The sequence below is a fragment of the Mauremys reevesii genome, linkage group 17, assembly GCF_016161935.1.
Source record: "Mauremys reevesii isolate NIE-2019 linkage group 17, ASM1616193v1, whole genome shotgun sequence".
Lineage (NCBI taxonomy): Eukaryota > Metazoa > Chordata > Testudines > Geoemydidae > Mauremys > Mauremys reevesii.
In genome coordinates, this window is record NC_052639.1 from 33896951 (window position 1) to 33916369 (window position 19419).

Below are 19419 nucleotides of genomic sequence, written 5' to 3' on the forward strand. Positions count from 1 at the left end.
CTGGCTCTGGGGGTGGAGTGAACTGGGATCCAGGACTCCTGGGTTCCATAGGGGAAAATGTTTTTCCCTGTGCTTCCCTCCCTAGTGATCCCAGCCCAGCCCCCTAGTGGAGACTGAGCACAAGTGGGGGGAGTTGTTCTCCCACTTTGGACTTATGATTCAAACCCCTCCCCCAGGGGCTATGATATCATGAAATCTGCCCCCCACCCCCAACACAGAGAAAACTGGTGGGATTCTGTCCACACGCAGAGAATTTTCTCCGCCGGGCTCCTTCGGTTCATCTCGCTGCTCTCCCTACTGCCGCCAGACACTGCTCATCTGCATAGCCCCGCCCATGGACACGTGACACCTTCTGTCCTGCTGGTTTCAAGTGAGTGAGTTGCCCTCGGGGAGTGAGCAGGTCCCAGCACGTCACAGCCCCAGCCAGGGCCGGCTCCAGGCACCAGCTCAGCAAGCAGGTGCTTGGGGCAGCCCAGGGGAAGGGGCGGCATGTCGGGGTCTTTGGCAGCAATTCGGCAGCGGGTCCCTCGGTCCCTCTTGGAGGGAAGGACCTGCCACTGAATTGCTGCTGAAGAAGAAAGTGGTGCAGTGGAGCTGCCGCCGATTGTGATCACAGATTTTTTTTTTCCTGCCGCTTGGGGCGGCAAAAACCCTGGAGCCGGCCCTGGCCCCAGCACACGGCACAGCCCCAGCACACGTCATAGCACGTCACAGCCTGGGGCAGGGAGATATTGGGGAAGGGGATGAGGGGAGAGACCCAGCCCCATAGACCCATAGGGGCAGCGGGATATGGGGGGGCAGGAGAGGGGATGGCGGGGGAGAGACCCATCTCCATAGACCCCCAGAGGCAGGAACTGAGGGGAGAAGGGGGGAGGGAGGGATCCAGCCCTATAGACCTGTAGGGGCAGGGAGATATTGGGGGCAGGAGGGGAGAAGGGGGGTTGGCAGAGACCCAGCCCGGGGTGCAGGGGAAATGGGGTGGTTTGGAAGGAACTGGGGAGGAGAAGAGACACATGGCAGGACAGGGAAACCGACTCACTCCGAATACATGCAGAGCAGGGCAGGGCGGAGGCAGATCATGCTGGTCCCAGGGTAATTTCGGGGGGTTCTGATTCCCCACTCAGCTGGGGGGCTCACCTCTGGGCTGAGGAGGATGCAGGGGCTGTGTGTGTGTCAGGCTGGGGGAGCTGCCTGGGCAGAGGTGCTGGAACTGGGGGTGCTGAGCCACGTAAATTATCCCGATCTAAACGCCGTTGTAGAGAACACTATGTTGGCACACTGCTTCCTGGCAGCCAGAGACTGTGCTTTCTACACCTGCTCCTGTGGATGTGACCTCTCTCCTGATTGCTAAGGAAAGGAGCCTTTCCAGGAAATGGCCACAGCTTCTGGGAATCCGCATGTGGCTGTGAACAGAATTTGGCTCCTGGAACACAAGGCAACTTAAAAGCTGAGCACGCAGACAGGGGCTTGAACCCTGGCCCCTCAGATTAAAAGCCTGATGCTTTACCACCTGAGCTACCTGGGCTTGTTAAGAGCATCTTCACCGTTCACCACAGGAGTGAGCAGGCAGGCAAAAGAGAGGCAAAAGAAAGTCCCCAGAACTCCTCCTCTTTCTGCACAGCCACTGCCTGTCAGCAGGATTCCTCCTCCTCCTCCCTCCTGTGCCTCAGTGCGACTAACTCTCCACAGCTAGACAGCCGGTCCGTCCGCTGCACCCCAATCCCCCATGCCTGAGCCTCCCTGTCAAAGCCCTGCACCTGGCCCCGTATAATTAAGTCTCACATCTCACTGGGAACTCGACTTCTTGTGCCAGAGAGTCTCGCCCCCCCTCAATAGGTGACCCAAGAAACACAGTGTCCACCTTTTCCAAAGAAGCGCATGAAGAAGGCGCCCGCATGGCTTAACGGATAAGGTGCCTGACTTTGAATTAAGAACTTGAGGGGTCAAGTCCCTTTGTGGTTGTGTTGATGCAGTTTTACCTTCGTGCTGAAAGTCCTGCTCCTTTCAAATCTGGAACCTCTTCTTGGCCGCTCAGGCCAATGCTCTGCCTTCAGCTAGAGCCCCGGGAAGGAGTTGGGGGTTGGATGTCACAAAGGCTGGGGCATGAGCCCCAGGTGCTTCCAGTCTAGCCTTTGCTATTCCTGAATTCCCAAAGGAAATGGACGGCTGCCCGGGCTAGCGTGTGGAGCAGTTTCCCTCTGTCCCTGTGCTTGAGGGGGGTTGCTACATAGCGCCTTGGGAGCCTGGATGTTTCTCTGCTTCTCACCAGCTGGAGAAAAGCCTCTTGGGATAACATCTCCTGCCCCACTGCAAAAGTGAGCATGGGGTATGGGAACGGTAAGAGGCCCCACCAGGGGGGCTGGCCCTGCTTTCCTACCGTCTACTGATGTTGGACACAGAGCATCAGCAGCCACCCCGCATGGTGGTCTGCGGGTGGCCTTCAGTGGGGGTTTGGCATGGCAGGGAGCAGGCTGGCCGGGAGTCTTGTTGCCTGTCTGCTGGCCACACATAGGCATGGTCCTGTCCTCGTCTAGCCCCGCCCTCAGTCGCTCTGTGGCTTATAAGCCTTCCCTCAGAGCTGTCAGCACCAGCCGCCTCTGCTCCAGGTGCCCAGAGGAGGAGAGGTGTGCTGGGCTCCAGCCTGGGACTCTGCCTCCCTCCTGCCTATCAAGCCTGGCCCTGGCACTGCTTTCTTCAAGTGCCATGTGAGCAAGAGGAAAAGTGTGGCTACAAGCACCAGACTTGTGGGCATCAGGTGAAGCAGTGAGAATCCCAACCACTAGAGCCACTTCTAAACCCCACCAAAGACCTGGCTCTGGTGGGGAAAGGAGTTAACCAGCAGGAGGGAAATGACCCACTTTTGTATAGTTGGAGACAGGAAAGCACTTTGAGCACCAGATCTTTACCACCAGCTAACACAAGGTCCCACTGAGATTTGAACTCAGATTGCAGGATTCAGAGTCCTGAGTGCTGCCCGTTACACCATGGGACCAGCTTGTACTGTTCTCTCAGGACATTGGAGACTCTCACAGGGCTGGCTTGTGTAAGGGACTGTTGGCCCTTTACTAAAACTTAGTGGGGTTTGGTTGGCTAGTTCCCAGTCCCAATAGAAGGGGGAAGGGCCAATGGGAAATCAGGACCCTGAGACTGACAGGCCCCTGGGGCAATGGTCACCAACGGGTAGGGAACAACCAACGGGTAGGGAACAAGTGAGAATTTGTTAATGGAGAAAAATTCCTGGTGAAAATTGGCAAAGCTGTGCAGATTTTGAAAAGTTCCAGTGAATTTACACATGAAGATACAAACAGAGAGACAAACACGCACACAGAGAATGAGAAAATCACACACTGCACAGGCCCACACAGACATAACAAAACCAAACCCACACAGCACACAGAGCCATATACACAAAAAGGAAAACCTCACAAAATATAGAAAGAACAAATCCACACCAAAAATACAGCAAAAGCCCACAACAGGAAACACAAAACCCACATATCAAAAGAATACAAAGCAAAAAACAATATTAATGCAAAAATCATACACACATCCATGCACACAGAACTATGCAAGACATCCACCAAAATCACACAGGGCCCACATGCACATCAACGTGACAGATGAAAACCACACCAGCATACAGCAAGCCAGGCAGGGTTTGAGTCTCACAGCGAAGTGGGTGAGCACACAGGTGGTTTGGGGAGCAAAGACTGAGGGGGAGTCAGGGGCAGTGCTCTGGGTTCTGCCTGACCCCTCCTGACACAGGCAGCTGGTGGAGGGCAGAGCCTGGTAGATCTGTGGAATCTGCCCTGCTCTCTGTAAAGCAAGGGGACCTCAGTGTCTTCTGAGCAGGAATTGTATTTTCTGCAGAGCAAACTGATTGGCAGAAGCCATTTGCTTAAAGGAAACTAGGGCTGCAGGTGAGGTTTGAACTCACAACCTCAGCATCACTCCACTCAGCACTGCTCTGTAAGTACTGGGCACTAACCCATTGCACCACTGGGCCCTGCTTTCAGGAGTTTGTCTCCATGTTTCATGGCTGGATTAGAGGAGTGGGGGGGTTGCATTAGCTAATACAAATCCATATGAAAGGCTGCAGAATGGCAGCAGCAGAGTGGGAGCCTCCTTCCATGTGAAAGAGCTGGTTCCCCCTTCCGTTGCTCAGGGAAGGTTGGTGCTTTGAGCCCACCTGGTGCTGGAGCATCTGATGGGTGAGATTAACGGGACTCAGGAGGGGAAGGAAAGGGAGGAAGTCTTTTCTATCCCTGCCTAGCTCCACTAGTCTCCTGTGGCCCTTTCGGCTCCGTGCTCCCCTGTTGGGAGATGCAGAGACAAGCCCCCATCGGGGTGAGTCACCGAGAGGCTGTGTCCCGTGGCGTGTGTGGGGAGGGTTGGATGGGGCTCAAGGAGAAGGTTGTGTGTGACAGTGCGTGGGGGAGGGGGAGGGTGTGTTCCTTAGGATAGAAACAGAGGTGAAAGTAAGCTGGTACAAGCTGGTACGGCATAGCGGCAAGAGCCAATACGCACCGGCTTTTGCTGTGGGGATTGAAAGGGCTCTAGGCTCCCGCCACAGCTGGCAGCCCAGAGCCCTTTAAACCCCCCACCCGCGGCTCCGGCGGCCAGGCTGGGGCCAGATTTAAAGGGCTCTGGGCTGCTGCGGCTGCGGTCAGCCCAGAGCCCTTTGAATCCCGGCCGCGGCTCTGGTGGCTGGGCTGGGGCCAGAATTTAAAGGGCTACCTCTGCAGCTGGGAGGCCCTGGTTCATGTAAAGGCCCTTGGTCTCCCAGCCACAGCTGGTACTCCAGGGCCTTTAAATCTTGAGAGGCCACGCCCCTTCCAGATGAGGACACGCCCCTTCTGGATGAGGCCACGCCCCCTCGGGACTCCGGCAGTACCGGTAAGTCCTGTAAGTTACTTTCACCCCTGGATATAAATGATGGAAAACACAGGGGTAGTGACAGTGAAGCCCCGTGTCTGAGTGTTATGACTATGTGTGGTGTTGCCATTCACCTTCTCCTCCTATGGTCTCAGCTTTCATTGAATCCAGCATTTTTTCTCCTGTCATCATCCCAGAGGTGTCCCACATGCCTCAGCTACCGAGTGTCCCTCTTAGAGACGCTGAGGACTGAACTGATTTCAGCTGCTGGGCAGCTCTGCTAGGTCTTTATTCATTTGCATAGGAAAATAGTGTTTAAATTCATTTCAAGCCCCCCTCAACTTCAGCGAACTCCTGAACATACTGGAGATGGGTGTGGAAATCGATTTTCATTTGAAAAAGTTTCTTTAAGGGACTCATTTGGAGTGGAACTAGGAACCCATTACCCTACAGGGAAACATTCACCCACTGAGCTATACTCTCAACAGAGAACATCCTGTATAGCCCAGAGCAGGAACAGTTTTTAACCTGGGGGTTAGTAAACTTTATCTCTATACAAACACCACAGCTTACAAACTCCCACCCCGCTCTGTGTCACCAGAGCACAACAACTCTCCTTGGAGCACACACAGCTCCCCAGCTCCCTGCCCGTCAGTCTCTCCAGCATTGCTCCAATCCCTTAAAGCAGGGTCTCAACCTCAATTTACCTTAGGGCCAGGGCCAGTCCTCCAATCCTCCCAGTGGGCCAATAATGTCACTCATACCGCCCAGAACCAGCCCCCCAAAACTCCACCCCCCACCTACCTAAGGCTCTGGGAGGGAGTTTGGGTGTTGGGTGGAGGTCTTGGGTTCAGGTACTGGGCTGGGGCTGGGGATTGGGGTGCAGGAGGGGTGCAGCCTCTGGGGAGTTTGGGTGCAGAAGGGGTGAGAGGCTGGTCTCTGGAAGGGAGTTTGGGTGGGGGTGGGGTTCTGGGGTGCAGGCTCTGGGATGGAGTTTGCAGCACCGTAACATGGGCGAGGCGAGTGAGGCACTTGCCTCGGATGCAGAAAGTGGAGGGGCGCAGCTCTACCACGATCAGAGGCGCTTCCGCTGCCACTTCTTCGGCGGCAGTTCGTCAGTGGGTCCTTCTCTCCGAGAGGGACTCAGGGACCCACTGCTGAATTGCCACCGAAGGATGAATGAAGCGGCGGTGGCAATTCAGTGGCAGGTCCTTCCCTCCGACAGGGATCAAGGACCCGCAGCCAAAGAGCCTGGAGCTGGCCCTTGCCTCGGGCACAAAAATTCCTTGTACGGCTCTGGGAGTTTGGGTGCTGGGTGCAGGCTCTGGGCTGGGGCAGGGGGTAGGAGGAACAGGAGGAGGGGTGGGGGTGCAGGCTCTGGGAGGGAGATTAGGGTGGGCAGGAGGGTGTGTGTGGAGGGAGAGGGTGCTGGCTGTGGGAGGGAGTTGGGGGCAGGTGTGTGTGGACCGGGCTGCAGGCTCTGGGAGGGAGTTTGCAGGGAGGAGGGGGTATGTGGGGAGGGGGTGGCGGTGCAAGCTCTGGGAGGGAGTCAGGGGTGTGGCGCTTACCTGGGTCTCCAAGGTGGGGTGGGCTGGGGGCCTCAACGTTCTGCTGCCCCCGGGCATCACCCCCGCAGTGTCCCATTGGCTGCAGGGGCTCGGGGTGGGGGCAGCGCATGGAGGCCCAGCCCCACCCTGCCCTGCCATGAGGAGGGGCCGGCAGCCATTGGAGTGAGCAGGCAGATGCTGCTCAGCTGTGCTGCACTGCTGGGACCCCTGGGGAGGAGCGCCTGGAGGCAGCAGGTGGGGCCAAGGGAGAAATCCGGTCCCCAAACTGCTGGAGCCCCACGGGCGAGATCTGGGGATCAGGACTGCCAGCCAGCCAAACACCTTTAAGAGGAGGTGTCCCTCTCCTGTCAAAAACTGATCTTCCTCCTTCAGTTCAGTGACAGCCTGAATTGTTCCTTATCCCGGCAGAGCCAGAGGATTGAAAGCAGCAACATCAAACCCCGGTGTAGCTCGCAGGAATGGACATAAACACTCCCTGGTATCTGAGGAGATGTTCAGCTTTGCCCTTGGTCAACTACAAGGCCAAAGGGAAAAGAGGTGGCACCAAACACAGGTACAAGTACTAACAACAGTGGCTGCCTTTTAGCCATAGATTTTAATCGGGGCAATAAGTTGAAACAAACCCCTGTTAAATCGAGGGCCGCCCAGAGGATTCCGGGGGTCCAGGCTCTTCGGTGGCGGGGGGCCCGCTTGGTGGTAAGTTAGCGGCGGAGAGTCCTTCCGTTCGGGACCCGCTGCCAAAGTGCCCCAAAGACCCACAGCGGGGCCCCACCGCCGAATTACCGCCGGCGGACCCGCCCCGAAGTGCAGCCCCACCACGGGCCCTTGGGGCACTTCAGTGGCGGGTCCCGAACGGAAGGACCCCCGCCGCCGAATTACCGCCAAGACCCGGCTGCACTCCGGGCGCAGGTTCCGCCGGCGGAAATTCGGTGGCGGGGGGTGTCCTTCTGTCCCAGAGAGGAAGGACCCCTGGCAGGCAAAGACCGGGAGCAAAGAAGCTCTGGGGCCCGGGTCCCATGAGAGTTTTCCGGGGCCCCGAGCGAGTGAAGGACCCTGCCCAGGGGCCCTGAAAAACTCTCGTGGGGCCCCTGCTGGGCCTGGGGCAAATTGCCCCATTTGCCCCCTCTGGGCGGGCCTGCATACAGGAGGCCTGTGATATGCAGGGGGTCAGATTAGATGCTCTAATGGTCTCTTCTGGCCATAAAGTCGACTAATTTCTGAAAAACTGAGTGTAGCATTGGGAGCAGCAGCGTCTGATGTTTTCCTGTCTAGCCGGCTTGCTTCCTAGAACGAATGCTCCTTGAGTGGGGTGATCCACAGGAGTAGCTCAAACCTCCAGAGTGCCTGGCCAGGGGCAGGACATTAGCCCAGCAAGGGAGGGTGTGGCAGTGGGGCCAGGATTTCATCCCATGATATCAAAATTCATCTTAGTAAAAGTATCAATGAATCAGTTTGCAGGATTTATATCAAGCATCCTAAAGTAGTTTACATATTGCTCTAATTAAGAGATCATCTCTCTGCTGGAGAATGTTATCTTAGGATAATGGTCTCCCGCTGCCGAAGCATTTATGGAAAAAATGTTGACGTGTGATATTTATTTTCAAAACCTAAGGCTTTGATCCTCTCTCAATGTTCTGTTACGATGACTTTGTTTCTGTTCAAATTATCAGAATATATATCTAATAATTTTCTCAGCTGAATGTTGAAGCAGTAAAGTAACAGATGTTTCCCAAACAGTTATTGACCTGAAGCATCGTGATTCGTTTAGAACAACTTATTGTTTGATTCAGCCAGTCAGATCAGTTCAGTTTATCCATAAAAACACATCCAGAGAAAGTTGACAATGGTGATGGAGAGAGGGTGGGTGAGAGGGGCTGAGCTGTTGTCTTAAATACCCTTTATGCATCTGATTAATTTGCACAGATTTAATTTAATATACATCTAGTTTAAAATTGGAAGAACTTTACTACTTACTCTCTACTTTCTCTTCATGTAAATTCAAGCATTGCACTATGCAAACTTGGGACAGCTATAATGTTAAAGAACCTGAATCTCTAAACAGGACTCAGGGAGGGCATTCGGATAAAAATCCCAGCACCTTCCCTCTTCTGATATTTGGGGAAGAGGAGTTCTCTGGGCTTCTCCCCAGGGCATCGCCCTGATCCCACCCCCCTATATTTCATATTTACTGCTGATTGATAGATTTAACCCTCCAGTTGGTTTGGTGGCTTTAGCTGGTTTTGTCAAGCTCTGTTATTGTCTCTAATTCCTTCATCAGCACAGGGAAAATACAATGAATCAGCCTGGCTGATTCTCCTCTGTGTGTCTTTAAAAATACAGTGAATTTAAAAGACACTATTATTGTTTATTTTTTTGTTTGCACAGGTTCCATTCTGGGAGCTATGTATACAAGTCATTGTTAAACCTCAGGAACATCTGAGTTCAACTCCTTTAAAATAATGTTTGAACTATAAAGAAAATTAAACAGTGATTTCTTTTTTAATGTCAAGCTATTTTGCCCTTTTTCTAAAAAAATTCTCCGTGTCAACTAAGTCCTTGGATTGTTTGAAAACAAAATGTATTTTTGCATGGGGAAAATTTTATGTTCAATACCCACATGAGTAACTCATAGGTGCTGGGAATCCTTGCAAGGGGGGACAGAAGGAAGCACTGTCCCTCCTCAGTATGCAAAATGGGAAAAGATCAATGGCTGGAGTAGCTTCCACTGCTCTAATACCCTATTAAAGTCAATGATTTAGGTACATAACTATAGGCACTCAAGTATGGAAATTTTGGCCTATGTGATTTGACCAGGGCCACAGTGGGAGCCAGTGTCAACGCTAGGATTAGTCCTTTGTTCTCATCCCTGAGCCCACTACTTACTATATTGCCTCTTCTATTTGTCTGCCCCTTTTTGTGGTCAAACGTCATGCTGGATGCTCAGCAGAAGAACTTGTGATGGTCCTAGTGTATCAACGGTAGCCTGAGTGGTGCTGCCCACTCCAGCTGCAAAATGATCTGGGGCCTTCCCAAAAATCAAAGAGCTTCTGGCTGTGATTTGTCAGTCCTCAAAGGCCAGCCAGGTGACTGCAAACAGCTTACAATCATTAGGAAAAATTAGTATCAAGATTCCAACTCTAGCAGTCAGACAACATTGGTTCAATTTACAAGAGATTACATTTTATATTCCTTGGTTCCCCCCAAATTAGGAAAGGCCTGTGACCACAGGTCCTGCAGGGTACAAAGGGCAGGTCTACATCCCTTTTCACTTTGTGCATAATCCTGCCTGCTACCTTTTCAGTTTCAGTTGTGCTACCACAGCACTGATCAGCACATAAGAATAGGAAAGGGCACACACACACTCCCCTCCTGGTGTTGGGAGGGGAACACAGGAATGTTATGTGCTCTTATTCAGCACATAAGAATGTTATGGCACATAGGAATGTTATGGAATAACATAGGAATGCCTTAGGGCACATAGGAAAGGGCACGCTGGTAGCACAGGGCCAGGCGGACCAGTGTGCCTCTGCCTCCCAACGGGGCTGCGCACCTGTGTCTGTCTGTCTGTCTCCCCCCCAGCTCCCCCAACGTGGCCTGATAGTTCACGCTTGCGCTCTGGTCACCCTCCCGCCTCCATCCTTCACTCCCTTCCCTGCGCCCCCAGCCCTGTCCACTGTGCCGTGCCCGGTCTCCATCCGTCCCTGCCCCCTTCGTCCCCTCCGCCCCGTCCCTGCATCCCCAGCCCTGTCCTCTGTCCCGTCCGTCTCCATCCGTCCCTGCCCCTTCGTCCCCTCCGTCCCGTCCCTGCATCCCCAGCCCTGTCCTCCATCCCGTCCCGTCTCCATCCGTCCCTGCCCCTCCGTCCCGTCCCTGCATCCCCAGCCCTGTCCTCTGGCCCGTCCCGTCTCCATCCGTCCCTGCCCCCTTCCTCCCCTCCCTCCCGTCCCTGCATCCCCCCAGCCCTGTCCTCTGTCCCGTCCCGTCTCCATCCGTCCCTGACCCCTTCGTCCCCTCCGTCCCGTCCCTGCACAGGGCCAGGCGGACCAGTGTGCCTCTGCCTCCCAACGGGGCTGCGCACCTGTGTCTGTCTGTCTGTCTCCCCCCCAGCTCCACCAACGTGGCCTGATAGTTCACGCTTGCGATCTGGTCACCCTCCCGCTCCCTCCATCCTTCACTCCCTTCCCTGCGTCCCCCCAGCCCTGTCCTCCGTCCCGTCCCCTGTCTCCATCCGTCCCTGTCCCCTTCGTCCCCTCCGTCCCGTACCTGCATCCCCCCAGCCCTGTCCTCCGTCCCGTTCCGTCTCCATCCGTCCCTGCCCCCTCCGTCCCGTCCCTGCATCCCCCCAGCCGGGTCCTCCCTCCCGTCCCGGCTCCCGCCCGCCCGGCCCCCGGCCTCCCCGCCGGCCAGCCCCGGCATCCCCCAGCCCTGTCCTCCGCCTCCCCTGTCTCCATCCGTCCCTGCCCCTCGCTCCCCTCCGCCAGCGTCCCTCCGTCCCGTCCTGCATCCCCCAGCCCTGTCCTCTGTCCCGCCCCTGTCTCCGTCCGTCCCCTCCCGTTCATTTGCAGCCCAGCTCAGCCCCGGTCACTCGCCAGGTGGGGCCGGGCAGCTCCTGCGCTGCGATCCAGCACCGGGCACCGCGGAGCACCGGGCAGGCTGTGCAGGGTGGGGAGGGATACTCGCATTGCTGACACCTGCCTGCCTCAGGGCTTTCTCCCTGCCCGCCGCGAGGATCGCGAGGGAGGGCAGCAGCGTGCCGCTGAGAGCCGTGTCCAATTGGCCGGGTGGCTGCCTGCAGACAGCACGGGGGAGAGAACCAGACAGCCCTGTAACGCCGCCGCTGCTCGGGACCCGGATCCACGCTGCTGTGCCACCGAGACCCATCAAGTGCCACGGGAGCGGGGGACACCCCCCCCCATGGAAGTGTCAGGGGCTGCTCGGGCTGGGAGCCCGGCGGAGAGTCCAGCTGGGGAGAGGCTCAAAGGGGGGGGGGGGGTAAAAACGTTGCACCAAAAATATGAAAAAGTTGCCAGACAAAAACCCTTTAATTACAGCTCGGACGGGCCCCTCCGGAGCAGGGGGGCGGGGCCAGCCGCGGTCCCGCCGCCGGGCAGCAGCTGCAGCAGCAGCAGCAGCAGGAGGGGGCGGCGCGAGACGGCTCCCGGGGATTCCCTGCTCGCGCCGCTGCCGGGGGGAGCCGCTGCTGCTGCGAGCTGGTGCGCGGGGGGTGGAGGGGGGGGGTGTCCTCGCGGGCGGGGCTCGCGCCCAGAGCGCTGACACTGTCCGTTCGGAACTGTCACGCCGCTCGGCCGGCCCGCCCCACTTGTGACGTCACCGCCCTCTGCCCCCGCCCAACCAGCGTGGTCCCCGGGCTCCGCCCACCGTCACCGCGGCAACCACCAAAACAAACGTTCTCGGAACACGTGGGGCAGGGAGGGGGGAAAAATGGGCGGTGACGCAAACAAAGCAGCTGGCTGGCAGCGCGCGGCAATGACGTCACCGAGGAGGAGTCCGCGACGCAAGGGCGGTTCCTCCCTCCGCTCGCGGGCAGCGACCCAGCGCCTCGCGCACCTGTGCTGGAGGGGAGGCGGCGGCGGATGCAGGGACGGGACCGAGGGGACGAAGGGGGCAGGGACGGATGCAGACGGGACGGGACGGAGGACAGGGCTGGGGGGATGCAGGGACGGGACCGAGGGGACGAAGGGGGCAGGGACGGATGGAGACGGGACGGGACGGAGGACAGGGCTGGGGGGACGCAGGGATGGGACGGAGGGGACGAAGGGGGAGGGACGGATGGAGACGGGACGGGACGGAGGGCAGGGCTGGGGGGACGCAGGGAGGAGACGAAGGGGGCAGGGACGGATGGAGACGGGACGGGACAGAGGACAGGGCTGGGGGGATGCAGGGACGGGGCGGAGGGGACGAAGGGGGCAGGGAGGGATGGAGACGGGACAGGACGGAGGACAGGGCTGGGGGGATACAGGGACGGGACGGAGGGGACGACGGGGGCAGGGACGGATGGAGACGGGACGGGACAGAGGACAGGGCTGGGGGGATACAGGGACGGGACGGAGGGGACGAAGGGGGCAGGGACGGATGGAGACAGGGGACGGGACGGAGGACAGGGCTGGGGGGATGCAGGGATGGGACGGAGGGGACGAAGGCGGCAGAGACGGATGGAGACAGGGGACGGGACGGAGGACAGGGCTGGGGGGACGCAGGGAAGGGAGTGAAGGATGGAGGGAGCGGGAGGGTGACCAGATCGCAAGCGTGAACTATCAGGCCACGTTGGTGGAGCTGGGGGGGAGACAGACAGACAGACACAGGTGCGCAGCCCCGTTGGGAGGCAGAGGCACACTGGTCCGCCTGGCCCTGTGCTACCAGCGTGCCCTTTCCTATGTGCCCTAAGGCATTCCTATGTTATTCCATAACATTCCTATGTGCCATAACATTCTTATGTGCTGAATAAGAGCACATAACATTCCTGTGTTCCCCTCCCAACACCAGGAGGGGAGTGTGTGTGTGCCCTTTCCTATTCTTATGTGCTGATCAGTGCTGTGGTAGCACAACTGAAACTGAAAAGGTAGCAGGCAGGATTATGCACAAAGTGAAAAGGGATGTAGACCTGCCCTTTGTACCCTGCAGGACCTGTGGTCACAGGCCTTTCCTAATTTGGGGGGAACCAAGGAATATAAAATGTAATCTCTTGTAAATTGAACCAATGTTGTCTGACTGCTAGAGTTGGAATCTTGATACTAATTTTTCCTAATGATTGTAAGCTGTTTGCAGTCACCTGGCTGGCCTTTGAGGACTGACAAATCACAGCCAGAAGCTCTTTGATTTTTGGGAAGGCCCCAGATCATTTTGCAGCTGGAGTGGGCAGCACTCAGGGAAGGGAGTGAAGGATGGACGGAGGGGGAGGGTGACCAGATCGCAAGCGTGAACTATCAGGCCACGTTGGTGGAGCTGGGGGGGAGACAGACAGACACAGGTGCGCAGCCCCGTTGGGAGCCAGAGGCACACTGGTCCGCCTGGCCCTGTGCTACCAGCATGCCCTTTCCTATTGGGGTGCGCCCATGCTGTGCCACAGAGCTCCCCTGCCCAGCACCCCCCTACAACTCTTCCACCACAAATGCACAGTGCTGTGCACACACACCTCGCCCAGCACACCCCTGCCCACAGCCCCACCATAGCTGCCCAGCACCCCACACAGAAACCTCCACTCTCTAGTTTCCCAATACACACAGATTTCCCCTCCCTTCCTTCCTCCCTCCCAGTGCTCTTCCCTACAGCCCCACACCATAACTGCACAATGCCCCACACAGACCCGCAGTGCCCTGACACACACAGATCTCCCCCATAGCCCAGCACCCTGTTTTCACTCTTGTTTTTTCAAGACCCAAAGGGAGAAATCCCCTCCCTCCTCCTACTCCATGGGAGGAGGGAAGCGGGGATTGAGCTTCTCTATGAATAGCTCCAGTGCCTGATTCTGCTTGAACTTACTTTTCCTGAAAGAGGCACCATTTTTCTCAGTTTTACCGTCACCCCTGGGGTTCTGAATAACAGCAGTGAAACTGACCACAGCTGCTAGTGCTTGGCAGCATTGTGAGGCGGAATAGAAGCTCTGAACTGCCAGTTTGCAGACTCAGGAAGACAGGTCTGCACTGGTTTACATTTGGAAGGTTATCTTCAGATAATGAAAGCTGGGCATGTGCTTTCTTCAATCCCTGACAATGCATGGCAGAGAATACAATTATTAAAGAAAAACTGTTTTAGCCCCTTTTGCACAGTTACCTGCACTTATACAGGTTGCAACCTGATATTCCTTGCACAATCTAAGTTTGGGTGCATCGGTAATGCCCTAATTGTATTACCGGTGCACCGTGATTTTGCTTGGTTCTTTTTAACCAAGGTGAAGTATTCCTAGAAAATAGGTGAAACATTTGGATTTGTAACAGTAATGTAAATACTGTGATAAATTCAGTGCCCCTGGCTTCCCATGGTTCCACAATCATAGAAATGGCATTGGAATTTACTTTTATCTTCAGAATTCTTCCCCCCTCCCTCCGCAGATCACCATAAGAACTTCAGGAAGGGCATTTGAAATAACACATAAAAGTGATTCCATGCACAAGTATGGAGTGTTTTCTGTTTCTCTGGAATTTGGCAGTCTATGGTGCTTAATATGGGCATATATGTTTGATTACTATAGAAATTTTTCAGATCCTGTAAAAAAAAAGTCTGTCTTCACAGAATCCTCTCATCATTGGTACAGAAAGTGAAACAGAAGTGCTGCAGTATTTTAGGGTTTCTGGATTTGTTTTTCTCCAGGAAACAATTTTGGTGCTTTTATTATGCCAGATAATTACAAAAAATGTACTATCTTAAAAATATTGGTGATTGGCAGCAGTAGCCCTGGAAACGAAAATGGGTGAGATTTTCAAAAGAGAGTAAGTGATTTAGGAACATAAGTCTCATTAACTTTTAATGGGACTGGCATTTCTAAGTCATGCAGTTTTCAATGTCTCACCTGTAGCAGAGCAGGGAGCTGCGGAAGAAATTGTTACGGCAGAGCTAGGCATTGTTTATGCTCGCTTTCTCAGCTCCGGTTATTATCGGTTATTTTGTATCAGTTCTAGCCAAGTATGACCGGTTTAGACTGCCAAGTGAAGAGTCCTTGGCGGTGGGCCATGGGAAACAGGTGTGTGAAGTAGAGAGTTATGTTTTATTATGTCTATGCTGCTTTGCTGCTAGTGGGATTAAATAGAAGCTTGTTTTTATTAAGTTTGGACTTCGACCCAGGCCGACTGGTAGGGTGCTGGGATCCCCATATCAGTGGCCGCAACGAGCGGAGTCCCCGTTGCCGGTGTGTCACGGTATCCTTCATTAAAAACCAATTACTCTCAGTGTGGAGTCGGTCTCGTTCTTACAGAGTACCTTGGGCTAATTTGTGGGCAACAACAAGTGGCACAGCGAGCAGGGTACTCTGTGAGACGATGCCGTTTTGGTCGAAGGCAGGGGAGGTAGGGAAGCCGTCGCTGTCCCTACAGCGCATACCGGGGTGGCCCCAGTCGGAGCGTTGGGGACCGGTTGCGCGGGTTTTGGCAGGCTGGGCGGCTCCAGCCGATTGGCCGGAGTTCCAGAAGTCGGCTGAGGTTACCCCTGAGCGGTTACTCGAGGGGTTGCAGCGGCTGCGGACAGGCCGGCGGTCTGGGACAGAGCGGCGAGCAATAGGGGAGCTGGGATGGCTCCTCCTTACCGCGCTCCGGGCTCAGGACGAAGAGGTGCTCCGCTTGCGGCGGGCCCTGGAGGGGAAAACGTCCGAGTGCACGGCTTTAGTTGAAGCTCGTGCAGTGGCTCAGGAGGTTGTTACCTCCCAAGCAGAACGAACCCAGGAGTTGACAAGACGATGCGAAGTGCTGGTGGCCCGTATGGCGAATAAGCGGCGGCTTAAGTTGGGGCGCCGGCCGGTGACCACGGCGCAGGTGCGGGCGGTGACTGCCCCTTCTTGGGACCCCGCCGCCTGGGATGGTAATATATGGGACTCTTCCTCCTCATCGGATGAGGAGGAGGGGGAATCAAAACTTATGATAGCCCGCGCCCGTCCGGTACGAGAGTTGCGGGCAGAAGGTGACCAGCTGCAGCCCCCGGTCTGGCGGACGTACAAAACAACGGAGTTACAGGAGATTGTGAAAACATTTCGACAAGAGCCGGGTGAGAATGTTTTAGGCTGGCTGGTCAGAGTGTGGGACTGCGCGGGGAACACGGTCTTACTTCTCCGGATGGAGTTTCAGCAGCTAGGAGTCCTTTTTCAAGACTCACAGGTACGCGCACAGCTGTCAAATCCCCCGCAACCCCAGGAAAACGGGATTGAGATAGAAGCCCCATCTCTGTACCGCTGGCTAGCGGTGGCGGTAGATGTAGCCTATCCGTCAGTGGGCGAGCTAGAGGCTCTAGTAACTCCCTGGAAGACCATGACTGAAGGGGTGCGGGCCCTCCGACAGTTGGGAATGGCGTGGGCTGTCGGGATGGGGGGCACAGAGGGACCTGACGACATTCCGGTCTCTAAATCGACTAAAGCCACTCTTCTACGTTTAGCCCCGGATGAATTGAAGCCCTCCCTCCTTGCGGTCGTTATGGCAGCAGATGGGCGAGTGGGTGAATTGGCGATTACTTTTACACAGTTAGAAACGGCGTTAGCCGGAACGCGGCCGCGAGCCGTTCGGGCTTCTAAAGGACAGCAAGGAAAGGAGCCCGCCGGGGGGGGGCAGGAAAAAGGGGAGGTGCGGGTACCCCGGAAGATTTTGTGGCAAGACCTGTTGCGAGCTGGTGTTTCCCGGGATGATATTAATGGCAAGCCGACTGTAGACTTATACAAACGGTGGATGCAGCTGCCCCCCTCGAAGAGAAGCGTTGGGGCCGAGGGGGAGAAGGGAGTGGATCACACTGATACAAGTGAGTTGCCCCCTCCACCAGCTGAATGGCGACTCCCGAGACCCTATTGAGGGGGGGGCGGGTCCTCCGCCCCGCGTGTGGCAGCGGTCGCACCAGGGAGGGAGGCGGGGGACCAACGCCCCTATGTACCTCACGACACGCTGGCCGAGGAGGTGTGCAGCATGTATTGGCATTGATTGATACAGGGGCTGAAGTTACTATTCTGCATTCAGCGCAGACTCACGGCCGTGTGGCCATGGTGAGGGGCCTTGGAGGGGCCGAGATTCAGGCATATGAAGTTACTGTTACGTTGACTATGGGGAAGGCACCCCCATTTCGGGCCACAATTCTAGCTGCGGCTATACGGGAGTATATCTTAGGTATTGATGTTTTGCGAGGCCGGTCTGTGGATACGCAGTACGGTCTCTTCGCCTTTGGCCACCCTCGGTATGTGAATGCAGCACGAATACAAGAAGTGCGACACTGACTATTCTGCGGGGTGCTCCACGCTGGGAGCCGGTGATTTTACCACCCCCAACAGCTGTGGTTTACAGGAAACAGTACCGTCTCCCTGGAGGGGAGGAAGAAATTACCCAGACAGTGGATGCCTTGCTAGACGCTGGGATTATTAGACCTGCGTTGAGCCCCTACAACAGCCCCATTTGGCCAGTGAGAAAGCCAGATGGAATGTGGCGAATGACAGTGGATTATAGAGAGCTTAATAAAGTGACTCCCCCGTTGGCAGCTGTTGTGCCGGACATAGTAACCGTGATAGAGCATATAGCAGCAGCTGCCCAGCCATGGCATGCTGTTGTGGACCTTGCTAATGCTTTTTTCTTAATTGCTATTGCCCCCAGCTGTCAGGATCAGTTTGCTTTTTCATGGCAAGCTTGTCAGTATACCTTTTGTGTATTACCCCAAGGATGGAAGCACTCCCCCACAATTTGTCACCAGCTGGTCAGTGCGGATTTGGCCCGAGTGCAACTACCTCCTATGACCCACAGTTACCATTACATTGATGATGTTATGGTCTCTGGCCCCTCCCGGGAAGTAGTGGCCGATGCGTTGCATGCAGTAGCTACCGGCTTGGAGGGTCGAGGCTGGACCCTGAACCCACAGAAGATACAGGGTCCTGCTCAGACTGTTATTTTCTTGGGGATTATGTGGGCAGGAACGGAGCGGCAAATTCCCCAGAAGGTGCGGCAAATGGTCCAGGGATACCCCGTGCCGCAGACCAAGAGGGAATTACAAGCGTTTCCAGGTCTTTTGGGGTTTTGGCGGGCTTTTATTCCGCACCTTGCATTTTTGATGCGACCACTGCAGACTCTCGTTCGTAAAGCAGCTCCCTGGAAGTGGGAGCGCAGCCATCAGACTGCATTTGAATTGTGCAAGGATGCATTGTTAACACATGCCCGGCTCCACGCCCCCTTGCCAGGGGTTCCTTTTGAGTTGGAGGTTACCACTGTGGCAGATGTGGCGTCCTGGGGGCTGTGGCAGCCAGTGGGGGGCCAACAGAAAGAGCCAATAGGTTTTTGGTCTCGAACCCTAAAAGGGGCAGAACCTGGATATACTCCGTTGGAAAAGCAAATTCTGGCAGTTGTGTGGGCACTACAGGATACCGAGCGCATAACCGGCCCCACGCCAGTAGTGGTGCGGACGCCCATCCCGTTGGGCCGTTGGGTGCAAGAGGATCCCGGCCACGTGCAGACTGGTGTGGCGCAAAGTTCCACTCATTTTAAGTGGCAGCATTACCTGCAAAAGCGCATGTTGCTCGGCCGACCTGCAATCTCCACCCCCCATGCTATATTGTTGGGGGCAGTTACTTTTGAACATGTGCCCTCCCTTACGGATGATTTGCCCCCCGTGGAGGACCCAGCACCCCCCTTACCGGTAACGGAGGCCCCATCAGTGGACCAGCTGTCAGCTGAAGAACGCTGTTATGTGTGGTTTACAGACAGCCTACACTGCCCAGGGGACCCGACGATGGAGAGCCATTGCGTATGCCCCATACGCGGACATTGTGGCTATGGCATGGGGAACAGCTGGATCCAGCCAGTGGGCGGAATTGAGGGCGGCGACCTTGGCTATTGAAGGGTCCCCGCCACGTGTGTATTTATACACTGACAGTTGGGCGCTGTACAAAGGTCTCCGTACTTGGATAACAGCCTGGGAAGCTAAAGATTGGGAACTAGCTGGCCGGCCTTTGTGGGGGGCGACTCTTTGGCAGCAGCTGTTAGAGTATGCCAAGCGAGCCCCTCTGGCTGTACGTCATGTGGACGCTCATACCAAAGCTGATACAACGGAGGCCCACTGGAATGCCGCAGCTGATGAAATGACTCGTAGTGAGGCGGTTCAGATGGCAGAGCACTACCATGTGGAGGGGGGCCATCGCGGAGCCCATGCAACCCGATATGCAGCATCAAGACATGGCGTTTATCTCCCGCTGGCCGCATGCCGTACTGCCCGTGCGAGTTGTTCAGTATGTTCCTGTAACGCCCCTGGCCCTTCCGGGCCAACCGGCCACATTTATCGGGCCACCGGCCCC

General features: G+C 55.9%; 1 non-coding gene across 1 annotated transcript; it reads right to left on the reverse strand.

The window, feature by feature from the left end:
* Positions 1-2920: 2920 nt before the first annotated feature.
* Positions 2921-2992, reverse strand: TRNAQ-CUG. Its single transcript has one exon. It is a non-coding gene; the product is annotated as a tRNA-Gln (tRNA).
* Between the last annotated feature and the right edge of the window lie 16427 nt (positions 2993-19419).